This window comes from Corvus hawaiiensis, chromosome 16, assembly GCF_020740725.1.
Source record: "Corvus hawaiiensis isolate bCorHaw1 chromosome 16, bCorHaw1.pri.cur, whole genome shotgun sequence".
NCBI classification, from domain to species: Eukaryota; Metazoa; Chordata; class Aves; order Passeriformes; family Corvidae; genus Corvus; species Corvus hawaiiensis.
In genome coordinates this window covers 2970965-2984399 of record NC_063228.1, presented here as the reverse complement: position 1 = coordinate 2984399, position 13435 = coordinate 2970965, and the positions used below count along the sequence as shown (strand labels likewise).

General features: G+C 42.1%; 2 long non-coding RNA genes across 5 annotated transcripts in view; one reads left to right on the top strand and one right to left on the bottom strand.

Annotated features, from left to right (window-relative positions):
• The window catches only part of LOC125334059, a 148347-nt gene that overhangs the window by 115905 nt on the left and 19007 nt on the right, over window positions 1-13435 (top strand). Inside the window, exons 8-10 of the long non-coding RNA XR_007207058.1 lie at window positions 2191-2473; window positions 3771-3888; window positions 12533-13116. This is a non-coding gene — a long non-coding RNA (uncharacterized LOC125334059). The remainder of the gene's footprint in view (window positions 1-2190; window positions 2474-3770; window positions 3889-12532; window positions 13117-13435) is intronic.
• LOC125334060 overlaps window positions 6851-13435 on the bottom strand; it is a 40060-nt gene continuing 33475 nt past the window's right edge. For all 4 annotated transcript variants that reach the window (XR_007207059.1, XR_007207061.1, XR_007207062.1 and 1 more), the window contains 4 exons: window positions 12515-12665; window positions 10038-10210; window positions 9547-9649; window positions 6851-6993 (listed from right to left, as the gene is read on the bottom strand). This is a non-coding gene — a long non-coding RNA (uncharacterized LOC125334060). The remainder of the gene's footprint in view (window positions 6994-9546; window positions 9650-10037; window positions 10211-12514; window positions 12666-13435) is intronic.

Here is a 13435-nt window from a genome sequence, read left to right as displayed (position 1 = left end):
CAGAAACCTCTGGAAGTGAAAATGAATCTTCAATGCAAATCAGCTGCTGGAAAATCACATTGCCCTATCATATGGCTGCCACTGATAGGTGTAAGCACAGCAGTTCCTGATGGAGCAGAGCAGACATCAGGATGCACAGATGTGGAGGGGGTTTAGCACTCTGAACTCATGCCGAAGGCTGTCTTTCCATTGATTCCACAAAGAGAGGACAAACCCGTGGGTTTGTGTCACGTTGGATGTCATTGACTGCAGCACCAGGATGGTTTAACCTCACCAGACAGGTGAGAGTTGTCCAGAGTGGGAATGGCCATCTGCCAGACTGCATTCCTCATCTACATATCATACCTTTGCCTTGGCCATCAGCAAGGAAGAAGGCTGTGCTTGGATTTTTCAGTTCACGGCGACTCCACATCCAATTTTTTTCTTACCTGTAAAATTCAGATGTATTCTGAAGTCACATGTGAAGTCCAACAATTGCTTAAGAAAACTAATTTCCACCAAAGGACAAAAAAAATAGTAAATGTGTGAGTACCTCTGCCTGTTGTTGGAGCTACCAAGCTGCATTTTGAATTTCGGGTCTGTTATTTTGTTAGTTTGACGTTGTAGCTCTCTGACAAGCTCCTTCTGTCTCACTCATCTCCTCTGTGTCCTCTGGCTGCTGAGACATCATCACTCTTTCAAGCCCAGGGTTAGGGCTGGCTTGCTTTTAATACTCAGTAGACTTTGGTGGCATCTGGCAGTAGTACTGCCAGCTGTTGCAGAGAAGATGAAGAAAGGACAGCATCAATGTTTTCAAAAAAAAAAAATAAATAAATAAAACCAAGCAACTGGGTGTGTTCAAAGACACTTTCTCACAAATTTATATTGAAGAAAAATTTGGATAAAAAACTTCTGTCTTTTCAGACGAACCTTTTCCTACCTTGTTTGAATAGCTCAACAAGAGCAGAGGAGAAAGAAATAATAAATATGTAGAAAATATGCTGCCTCTCCTTCAGGAATTCAGTAATTACTTAAGTGAACCTAAAGTCTGTTCTTCCCAGCATCTTAGAAATGTCTCTGTGTTGTTCTCTTGTGAGCTTTGTACTGCACTGATATTTTATGTTTAATAACATGTGGAGTGAAATAGGAGAATTAACGAGAGTTTTGCTTCTGGCGAGATTATCTACAGAATCTGCCTTTGGCTCGATGTACCAAGTGTCTTTTCTGCAGGTGTCTGTGAGTGCCTTGCACTTTGTGCCAAACTGCTCTGGGATTTGAGGTTCTGCTGCACAAACCAGCAGGATCAGCTGAGACTGGTCCCTTCCTTAGGAAATTGTACAAAGGGATAAGAAAGAGAGGGAAGCAAACCGGGAGCTTTTAAACTGGTCCCATCCAACCAAATCCCAAGGGAGTTCCTCCAAAACTAATGCAAATCTTGATCTCTCCGTTTTCCCTTTCAGCTGCTCTCAGCTTCCACTTCTGTGGACAGGAAGAGCTAATCAAGGTTTTAACATCAATAAGTTAACTTACCTCAGTGTTGTTCATTAGACTGCTTCACTTTAAACTGGAATTGGAAAGGGATATGGAGCACTTGCCATACCACTCAAAATCTGACCCTGAGTAAAAATCTGCAATTGCACTTCAGACATTTGCTTTGGAAATCCCTCATCAAAGATTTTCCCCTGTTTTAACATTGGCGTCTTTATCTGGAATAAGCTGAAGACAGTAAAAATGCCCCAATTTCAAATTCTTCAGAAAACTCCCTCTCTTTGTTTTCACTTTGCTATTAAACACGGACAGAAGTAGAGTAGGGGCAAAGAAAGCAATCCAAGTTGGAAGGTTTGGCCTTTCAAGGAAGATTAAATTTTGTTTAGCTGCAAGCCTGCCAACTGTTCCACATTCAAAGGTCTGTGGGAATCACTGAGACTTTGGGGCTAGAAAGCTCAAATTCCCTTTACCAGGAAAAGAGGTGGCATCATATGCAGATCCCTTGCAAGAGAAGTTTGTTTCAGCCTTCATTTTCCTGGGCAAGGAAAGAATTTTGCATGTGGCCCTGAGAAAGCCCAGCAGGAACAGAGACTAGAAAGACCAAGATTCTGCTCCCATCCAGGCAAGAAGAAAACTTCTGTTCAGTTTTATGGGGAAAAAAAAAAAAATCTAATTTTCTCTCCTTATTGCCCTGGAATGGAGAATTTCCTACTCTTTTCACAGGTATTTTTTAATAGATAAACAACCCATCTTTCTCCTTCCTGCAATCCCATTGGTGAGCTTCATTTGGCCAAACAAGGAGTTCAAGGTGTACCATGGGGCTCAGAGGGAGGAAAAGTGCAAGAAATCCTTCCAGGAAATAGAAAGCAAGCAACAGGATTTCATCCAAGGGCTCCCTGAATGCAGAAAACAGATGGTGATTGAGTTCTGTAGCAGCTCATCTGAAGGACACAAAAATGAAATTTTTTCCAGGAAAGTCTTCATGCCAGCAGCATGGAACTTCAAGGTAGGATGCACCAATATATTTGACTGGCTATTTATTTACTTGTGACTCAATTCCAGACTCTTTCAAAAGTAATTAATGTGGAGTGCACATGAAACCGTACTTGTTTCTTGCCATGACAGCTTTTTGTCCTTCAGCTCCTTGGCCACAGGAATTCTGCAGTTTTCAACACATGTGGGTCTTAACTTCACGTTTCAGTCCTTCATTACCCTTCCCCTGCCTTCTCAATCCACAAGAGTCAGCAAAGCCTTGTGGAATGTGACTAACATTTAAAACCTAGCTGGGTGTTTCACACGCTTCCTCCTCGCTGTGAGCAGGATTTCACTTCAATTAAGAATAGACCCCCTCCCACTGACTTGGTTCCACAACCTAATTCAAGTTTTAACCCTGTGGTGCTGGTGCTGTGTATTTCCTGGCTGATTTGGGGGTTTTCTGGTAATGTATTTCTTCAAAGAGAATAGATTTAATCTATAGATTCAAACTGGGATTACTGAAAAAGGTCACCCATGCACCCCCTCAGCCCTGCTCATCCTCACAGTCTCTCATTTAATTTCAACATCACTAAAGCCTGAATTTTAATATTATTTGTTATATTTAGGGCAGATGAACTACCCAGTCAGAATAAGAGATTAGAAATTCATTTTTTAAGGCATTATGCAAAAACATAGAAAAAATTTGACCTTCGCTCAAGCACTCTGAGACCACTTGTGTGTAATTTAAAAATCAGGACAAGAATCTGAAGAGAAGAAAATGAAATAATGCTAGCAAAGATCTTTGAGGTTTAATTTTTTTTTTTTTTTCCCCCTGCATGAGAGATTCTGCACACAGAAACCTTGAGACAGTGGCTGGCTCCTTTGTGAATTCAGGTATTTGTACCAAATGAGATTACTCAGGAGCAGTAAGAATGACCCCAGCTGCTGTATGCTGCTAGAAACCTTTTGAATGGATAAGGACATAGTCAGTAATTACAAGGGAGGAAGACCACATGGCTTAAAGTGACCAGTTAGGAATCAATTCCTGCTGTGAAAATTTTTGTCCTTGTTTTACAGCATGTGTGGAGAAATGAAAAGCGTGCGTATAAAAACCAGCCTTGCTTCGTAAATAGAAAATAGGAAAGTTCATTCAAAAATGAATAATGTAGCCAGCATGGTATGAAATCCCACTGTTTTAAAATAATACCTAATTTAATTGCATCAATCTTTTAAAATAATTAAGAATGTGAGAATAATCAGTTTTCCTTTCATTGCAGACCTTTTTGTATGTGTTCTGAAAACATTTTTTATCTGGTTTGCTCCCACAGCTTCGGCTTTAAAGGTCGTTGTGTTTTATCAAGATATCATTTTGTGATGAGTTTTTATTATTCTCAGTGGCACTAACAGCATGCAGTGGCTGATCTTTCTTCAGAAACAGTAAAGGAAGTACGTGATTTATCCATATAACCTAAAAATAAAGGATATTCCTCTTGAATTTTAATTTAGCACTAATTAGCTGAGAGTTTTTGCATATGTATTTAGAACACAAGGAAAAGCTCTGGCCTTCTGTGTTGATTTTGTTAGTGAGTTTCAGGAAATTAAACAACTCAGCCTCAGAAAAAGAGGAAAGATGGATGCAATAAAAGCTGTAGCAACTGAAACTGTGATTTTTAGAATTCAGTGATAAGGAGAATGACACTGACACATCTCTGAGGAGTCCAGATTGCTCCTCAAGAGCTGCACACCTGAAAAGACAGCACAGAAAGCAAGTATAAAAATACTGAAACATTCTGGATTAGGGGAAGCAAATCACCCCTTGAGAAGAGGCAGGCAGCACTTCCTTGTGCTCTCACGGCTGCCCACGTGCTGTGGATGGAACTGGTGCTGCAGGCAGGGCACAATTTGCAGTATTTCAAAAGGACATTGGTGTCAGGTCTTCTGCGTAAGTAGTGACAGATCTCAGGTTTCTCAGCAGCGCTGTCAGCTGTGAAACTCAACTTTTTCCTGCTTTAAATGCACCTGCAGCAGCATTGTCCCTGCTTATGGCCAGTTTTTCTTATCCAATACCAAAAGAATTGGCTACAAGAAGGAGTGAGGCTGAAAAGAGAATCGAGAGGACGGTGTCTCAGGGCACATGCGCTGCCTGTTTGCTGTCCTCCTGCCTTCAACAAGGCAAAGTCAGGAGTGAATGCTGTAGAGCACTGGAAAAGTTACCAAAGCACATCTATGGAAACTGTGTTGTCATCACAGACCCCCTGTCAGGCCCAGGTTTTGAAGCAGGGATGGCAGGACTGGATAGAGACTGTGGAATTCTTGAGTCAGTTCTCAACGCCAGCAAGGGCCCTGTGATTCACAGGGAAAAAAATGCAGCCTGTCTCTATTCAGTTCGCCATGCATAAACCACATAAAACTCTCTGCAGTGACCTCCCACGATTTTGGTTTGTTTTGTTAAGGAAGATTTCCCCGTGCTTGAGCCCCGTTATGGCTGCGGTAAGAAATAGTTTACTCCAGAGCAGTTCATAGACCTGGGTGCTTGTGTTTCTTTGTTCTTAAGATACTTTGAGCATTTTACTTTTGTTCAAAGGATGTTTCTTCTTTGAGATGAAGCCATTTGCTTTGTTTTAGAGCAATTTCATATCCTCTGTTTTCTCTCCATTTTTGTAGATGAAGCATAGGCTTGGATCAATACCCCCTCCTTGCTGCAGGGCAGCATAATAACTGAAAGATGGTTTTATAATTGTTATAAGGACACAGGGATTGTTTCATTTATGCAAGGGAAATGTGTTGTTAAGTTGTGTGATGATATGAGTTGAGTGTGAGCTTTCTCTACTTGTGGCAAAATGTCAATATTCCAAAAGCATCTTACAGTCAGCAGTTTCAGAGAGCAGGTTGTTTGCAAAATAGCCTCACCACTGTAATCCAGTGACACATAAATCTGCTGCTCCCTAACTTCCAGCACTGTCCTTTCCAAATCCAGAGTTAAATGGATTCTACTCCAAGAGCTGAATCGTCACCTAAACTGCAGTGCTTGAAAGATTTGCTGTTACTGAGGAAATTGGTCTCCTACATATTTCTATTGAATAATTTCCCAAGGACCTATCTTCAGTGCATGCTAATACTATATATTGCAGTGTTGTAGCTTCTGGATAGTCTAATAGACATGTAATCTTATTTTAGCAGAAACCCACATGCTCATAGGCTTGTACAGAGCAGTAACTGGCTGTACAAATAGTCCCTCTGAAATCAACAGGAAACCTTGGCCAGGTATTGCTTCACATATTAAAGTATATTCACAGCTCACTAGCTCACACCAATGACTTCAGCAGAGTCACTTCTCAGCTTCTATTACAGCAAAGCTCAGGGCCTTTTCTGGTGGGCAAAGTATTTTTTATTTTGTGTAATAGGAAAATGTGAAAATTGCAGTTGAACACAGTAACTTTCCAATGCATTTCAGGCCTCCTTCGGCTATGTTCATGAAATCCTGGTTGCTCAAAGGATCTTATTCACAGTTACTTAATTCTAGAATTATTTTTACTTTCAGTGAACCCCATGGTACTTATGACAATACTCCTGCTCCTGCAAAGGCCAATTCTTGTGGATGATTTTGGATAGGAGGGAAAATACAGTAAATCATGTCTGTTACTTAATAGAACCATGGCAATTTCTTGGACTGTGCTATCCATTCCACTTCCCTGAGCAAACTGGAAACCAGCAGCAGACACCATTTCCCGTTCTCTCTCACCAGCTTCCTTTTGATCTTCCATAATTGCTTTCTGCCTCTCTAAAATTTCTGTAAATTTATGGGTAGAGGGTGCACTTTGCTGCTGAACAAGGCCAAAATAGACACCTCAAAAAGACAGAACTGCAACCTTGTCACTGGCTTTCATTTGTGGTGGATGATGAGAAGAGGGGCAGTGACAAGTATTGGCCTTGGCAGGTGCAGTGAGGATCACCCTTCTCTCTGATGTTCCCCTCACACTCAGCACAGGAGCTGTGAACGTGAGAGGCTTTTCCTCAGCACCACTGTTGTGCTGTGCCACGCAGCTGCCATGTCCAAATGTTATCACAAGGACCCTTCCTGCCACCCCTGGACAATCCACTCCTATCACAAAGGCTTTTCAGCACAGATCTGCCAACAATCCCAGGCCGGGCCTGTCCCTGCCCTGTGACAAGCGAGGGCACACATCCCCTATTGCCTGGCTGTGATGCCCCAGGATCACCTTGGCCTATCAAGGAGAGCTTATCACTCTGATAAGCGAGGCCAGGGACCTGTCTAGCAGCCTATTTGTAGATGCACTGCGTGGACTCAAACCCAAGTGTGTGCTCAGCTCTCGCCCAGATAAAATAGCCTGTGATGAATGCCACTGTAAGAGCAGCGAAGAGAAGCACTGTGAAGAGGGTTTGGAGGACCTGATCAAATAGCTCTGGAGAGCACTTAAAGCAGCCTGTCAGGAAAACGTGGCCGTGCATGCGTTCCAGAGCGTGTTCCGAGGGCTCACTGGCCTGTCTGCTGCTCCTTGGAGCAAACTGTTCTCTCCCAGGATGAGGGCTCTGCAGGAGAAAAAAATGCCAGAGCAGGTCAGGTGCCAAAATCAACCCCCGCTGCCTTTGTTCACTTTGCCAGATACAGCTAAATAATGAACTGCATTCATTTAGTACCAGCCTCTCTCACCTCCTGTCGAGTTGATGTAATAGATGTACTACAGATAAAACAGGTGCAAATAGTGCTTCATTGTGAGTCAATGGCACGGAGAACTTGAAACAACACACTAACAATGAAGGCAATTTTAGCTCTGTACAGATTCAAACCCACCAGAGGAAGCTGGGTATAAATTTCCTTTAGCTTGCATTGCTATGTGTACTTTACCCTTGTTATTAGGTAAGACTCATGCTTGTTTTAACTGTCCCTCTCTAATTTATTGTGATTTAGATCATTTGCCAAAGCCCCAGAGTCTATCTTATGGAAAGATCTATTAGACTCTTTCTCATTCAGGAAAAGCAGGACACGGTTGGATTTTGGGGTTTTAGCAGTCCCAGTAAGTTGGCAAGATGTTAATTCTCACCCCCCAGCATGTACAATATCACCAAGCATCCACAGACGTCAGCAAAGGAGTTTCACCATCTACTGCATAGCAAAGGATGCTGTGGTATTTTCTGCCACCATATGTGAGACAGAGAGACACAAAGAAATATTTCAAGGAAGATATAAAGAAGTGAGAAAGCTTAGGACACAACCTGACTAAATAGTGGCACTGTGGTCTTGCCTAAAGCCTAAACAGAAAGCCTTTTTGGCTGAATGCTGGCTCATGGAGGCTTGGTGTTGGATATAAATGTATTTTCTCATATTACTTGATTTCTATTCTAAGAATTAGGATTTTATGTTATTTTCAGATAAACAGAACTACATCAAAGATACCTGACTATCATCATTCTTTTTCTTCTAAGGGAAACAACAAGGTTTTGTCTATCCCTTAGGGACAAAAAGAAGCTGTGTTATTGAATGCCTCACCACATCAGTTTCCTGGTTTGTTTGATGGGATGACTATGATTTACAGGATTTCTTTATGAGACTCAATTAAATATAGAATTTATAATATTCATGCAGTTTCTGTGCCAAATATACATAGTGCTGATACAGCAGGGATCTCAAAATATCAACCACCTGCTTGGAAGGAACAGAATTATGAATACATCTCCTTAAACAATAATTCATCATACTCAGAAGCCTAAAGTTAAGCTGTTCTAGAGCCAACACAGCTGCTTTATCAACTTATTTGGGGGATCCTGCTGACTTACAGTGCTGGGCATCATGCTTGCATCTCGTAGCTAAGATTAAATCCAAGAATGGCTGTGGCATGAAGGATCCCAGTTTCCAGAGGGGAATCATGAGTGGTGGGTGACATGTGCACGCTTCTCGTGCAGTGTGCCAGGAAGGGAACTGTTCACAGTTAATGTATTCACCACGTCTGTGGGAAACCAGGAGAATGTTTGCACACCTCACTGAGGACTGTAGGGAAATATCCCCTCTCCTTGAGGATCCTCACCCTTCACCCCCTCTAAAAGATGGTGGTGGGGTGGAATTTTTTCCTGACTGAGGTCAGCTGAGGTACCAACACAACAGAGCCAAACAGACACCTTTTTCCCTAGGGAAAGCTGCTCTACCCACAGTAATGAAATTAATTTTAATCCTCATGACTTCGTGACAAGACTTTGATCTCACGTAATTCAGCTTTATGGGGTTTTTTTCCCAGACAGGCTAGGGCTACAGAAGTGAGACAGATTGAAAGCCCTCACAGCTGAGCTTGGAGGACTTACAGACAGTCCAGGGAGATATATGTGTGTAGCAAAAATGAATCACAGGACCTGACTGGGGTTCTGGAGGATAAAAAACAGCACCATAGCGTGATAGAGGCTTTGAGTCCATTTTCACTGTGCAGAGGCAGAATCCTGCTGTGCCCATTCCAGACAGGTGTTAGTCTAATTGGTCTCTTCTAACTTAGATTTTACAGCTTCCCTTAGCAGCCAGGTTCACTGTTTAAATATCCTTCATTAGGAAGCTTTTTCCAAACCTCTAATTTAAAATTTTGCTCTATGTGGAGCCAGGAACCTTTTTGCCCCTTTGGTGACCAAGGCAGCATTTCAGAAGCACCTTCTTTGCAGACTTGTTGAGAATTAGAAGACCATTATCACGTCTTTTTATTTCAAAGCTCTACAAATTCACCATTTTCAGTGTCATCCTTGCGAAAAGGAACTTTTTTTTTAAAATTCTTTGTAATGCCTGTTGCTCTCCTGGAACCAGGGATGCTTTAGCCCTTTCTGTCCCTTTCTCACTGACTGAATGTATTTCTGGATGGCCACTTCTGGGAAGGGGGCATCACAAACTCTCTTAGTAACTGGGACATCATTCTGCCTAATGAATGTTGCTAAAATGTTCAGACATGCTGGGATAAAAGCCTCCTGAGGGAATTTTAAACAGAGTACAAAAAATTGCAAATACAGTCTGTTGAGAAACACCACTTTTACCAGTAGTTTCCATACTTCAACACAGCTGCTCATAGCAAAAAAAGGAAAACAGCCCAAAATGCACAATCCTGCTCATTTTACCTCAAGCAGGTTTGCATTATTACTCTGTCTCCAGGTCTTCCTTTTGGGAGCGTGTTCCTGACCAAGAGGTTTTCCAGCCAAGTGATGGATATGTAATCCAGCTCTGAAAGACACAGACACCTTTGAGGGGATGATTACTGCCTGGCCTTTGAAAATCACTCCAGACCAAATAGATCAGGCCTGTTTATATTAAAGAAAACCTGTGCCACTGTAAAGACAGCAACCACCCTCTTATTTATCTCTAGGAAATAACCTTTAGGGGTTTAACAAGTAAGGAAAAGGAATAGTTGTTTCAACCAGACTGTTACTGCCTGAAGGATCCAAATAGACTGAGGGTTGTTTTCAGGAACAAAATGCAAAACAAACTCGGGATGGGATGAGAACACAGCAAGAAAACTTCAGATTTATTTGAGATTACAAGGAGATTTGCCTATCTCATCCAAAACTCTCTTCTAATTAGCATTTTCATCTCATCTACTGTCTCATTTTACCTTTTGCTCCCAAATAGTGCTGGAGGCTTGGTCCTAGGACAGCTCTCTGACATCCACAATGTGTGCCTTCCCCATTTGACTGAAGATCCATTTCAGTGATGCAGAAAATTAATTAGGGCATTTTATTTCCTTCATAAGTAGACCTATACACTAAGGCTGGAAATCCGTTAACTCTGTGAACAAATAAACACAAAATTAGGTTCCTTTTCCATGATTTCTGAAGCTGATAGCAATAACAGCCATGAAGGAATCTCAACACAGAATCTGCTGTTTTAACCATACTAGAAAACATTCTCTGTACCAATTAGAGAGATTACTTTGCTCCCAGTGATGCAGAGAACTGAACAATCAGGCAAATATACTAACCAGATGTCACTTTATCAGACAAGAGGAAGGAGTATTCTGTGGCAAATGGAAGACAGTCTGTGGGATGCCCATTGGCTCATGCAAAAATTTGTTTTTATTCCCATAATCGCTTTTTCTGTGGTCTTTCCCCAGCCTTTGCTCATGAGCAGCATGAATAGATGAAAGGGCTCCCATTTGTGTATTTGTGGCTCAGCTGGGCCAGTGGCCACGTGCCCTGAGGAGGTGATGGCTGTGTACAGGTGATGCCTCACCTCACCTGCTCTGCAGGTGCACCACAGTGAAGCATTAAAATGTCAGGAGGCAAAAATGTGGATTCATGTCGTCAGCTCCAGTCATTCCAAACCTCTACGGGGCTTGTCAGGGCAAAACTGACAAACCACTGCAGATACAGAAAGAAATGAAGCCACAAAAGGGATTCACAATAACAGCAACCAGGCATCAGCCCTGTGCTCAGATGTTTTTGTTCAACAAGCCTTTGGAAACATTAGTCATGTTCAGGTTTTCAGAAGTGATATATTTCACTGGATTAAAACCTTTGTGATATTAGGACTCCATGAGTGAAAAATAGTTCTTTCTACCCATATCTAATAAATATATGTTTGAGGCTCAAGTTGGTTTAATGCGAGTTCATGCTCAACTGTGCGTGTGATGTTTGGATATAAACAACATTTTCACATTGCACGATATTACCCTATTGCTCTTGTGTCTTTTCTCAGACTAACCTATGTATCTTTAAGGTATTTTCTTCTTGGGGCTGATTTGATAACTTCAAATGCGTGCACTAAAATTCACTGTCTTTAAATTGGGCTAAAGGCATGAAAGTTTAGTTATATATAGTCCAGTTAAATTATTTTGACTGAGCTAACCTGCTGTAAAGTGGCATCTTTTATTGCAAAATAGGCCAAAAGATTTTCCACTCTGTATTGTTGGTGAGGTTAGAACAACTAAGCAGACTCCAGACCCAGCACCTGCTCACCTGGAAATCCTCTGTGTTGTCTCAGCAAGCAATTCAAGGTAGAGCACAAAAGAAAAGTCATCCTACTCAGGAATGGAACATAAAGCCCCTTTCTGCTCAACTCCAAACATGCGCTGAATGCTCCCCAATCATTTTAGCTGGTTTTTTGTCCTTGGCTTCCTCAAGACAAGAGAACGAATCTCAGCGCATTTGAATCGCAGCAGCTGCGATGGCGAGTGATGAGCATTTATTCCAGCAGGAAGTCCTGCCCAGAATCTTTCCTAACTGCAAGATCCCTCTTACTGCTAAGCAGGATATTCCATGCCACATTATGCTAAGTAGTGGCATGTTTCCAGCAAGTACAATTTGTCCACAGCACCACAGTGGCAGCGATGACCACGATCCCCTAATTCAGCCACCCATTGCACCTAATAATTGTTAACTGCATTTTGAAATCATCCATAGGTGCTCCTCCTTAGTGGCCACAGAATTTACAGATCTGTTAGACTCCAGGAATAAGAACTGCATTCTTAAAAAGGTAAATTAGTTGTCTGGGGACAGCTTAATCTATGGAGGGCTCATTGCAGTGTGAATATTGTCCTGAATCATAAAGTGCTTTTAATTAAGAAAAGGTTAGGTCGAGCAACTATGTCTTTATATTCTTTTTGTTAAAAATCAAAAAAATACTCCCAATCTCAAAACAAACAAACAAAAACCATTGCCATAAGGCAGTGGAGGATTAAGCAAAGCAGTATTATTAAAAACTAAGTACAGGTTTTATTTAGGGGTGGAAGACCTCGGTCCAACAGGAAGGGTCTTGGCCTCCAAATCACCTTGCATTTCCACCACCCATTTCCACGCTCCCCAGCCAGTCCACACCGCAGCTCTCAGCTCCCCTGCCTACTAACAGATCCTCTCCTTGATTTGTGCAAAGGCAGATTAGGCAGACAGGCAAGAGTTGAGAGAAAAAATGCTTCTCTGCAGCAAACGCAGCCTGCAGACCCCGCTTCCCCCAGCACTGGGTGGCAATTATTTCTGTGTAATAGGCAGTCACCCCGTGACCCTCCCCTTCAGCATGCAATGCTTCCCCTGTCAAGAGCTAATCCCTTTGTTAGCTACTCAGCTGCACATTCATTTAGGAGGGCTAATGACTTACACTGTTCTTTCTCTGCAGGATTTCGATGGACATGTAATTAGAGGTGAATGGAGTCTTCAGACGTACAGCAACCACGAAAGCCAGCGGCAAAGTCAAAGTGTTTGTCTAATTCTGCAGTCGGCTCTTTCAGTGAACGAAACCATGTGGTCAGCTGCACAAAGAGGAGAAGAAAGTAGAAAAGGAGAAGCAAAAAAAAAAAAAAAAAAAAACAAAACACCAACAAAAAAAACCAAAATCAGCCTTTAAATAAAAAAAAGTGGGTTGCCTGGCACTTACAAAGCTCCCAGATGAAAAGGAATGTGTTTCAATATATTTTTGGTCAGGGTGCCAGAGAGCACGTTGGAAGATAAATGCCAGCAAAGAATCTGTCCTTCTCATACAGAGGGAAGAAATAGCTAAAGGTGGAAAGCTTTGTTTTGAAGTGCTTGAGATGCTTAATCATTAGCAGAATACATGTGAGAGCTGGAAAGCTACAGAAAAATAAATGAAGGTGAACTGAAGAAATGTGTGCCACAACACTGGCGTAAAGATTTGAGTATTTTTTTATGTAAGTCATCCACATCTGCCACACTTCAGGAAACATCCTGCAGCTCTTACACCAGGTGAGTTTGGCCTTTTGAAGTCCCAGGGGGTTTTTTTGCATATGTATTAACGTCAGTGGATGAAGTAGAAAAGTGTAACAGGGAGCCATTATCTTGGTAGATTTTAGATGAAATAAAGCCTCTCAACTCTGATTTCTGGACAAACTACAGAGAAGGTCCCATTTTGCTGCAAGCCCTCACTTCCTCTCCACCACACAGGGGTTTGTGGATGATCCCAGCAAGAAGGGCTGGCTGCCAGCTGGCCATTTATGTCACTTTTGGCAGCATGGCAGATCATCACGAGGCCTGGTGGTGCTGGCTGAAGGCACAGCAAAGCAGG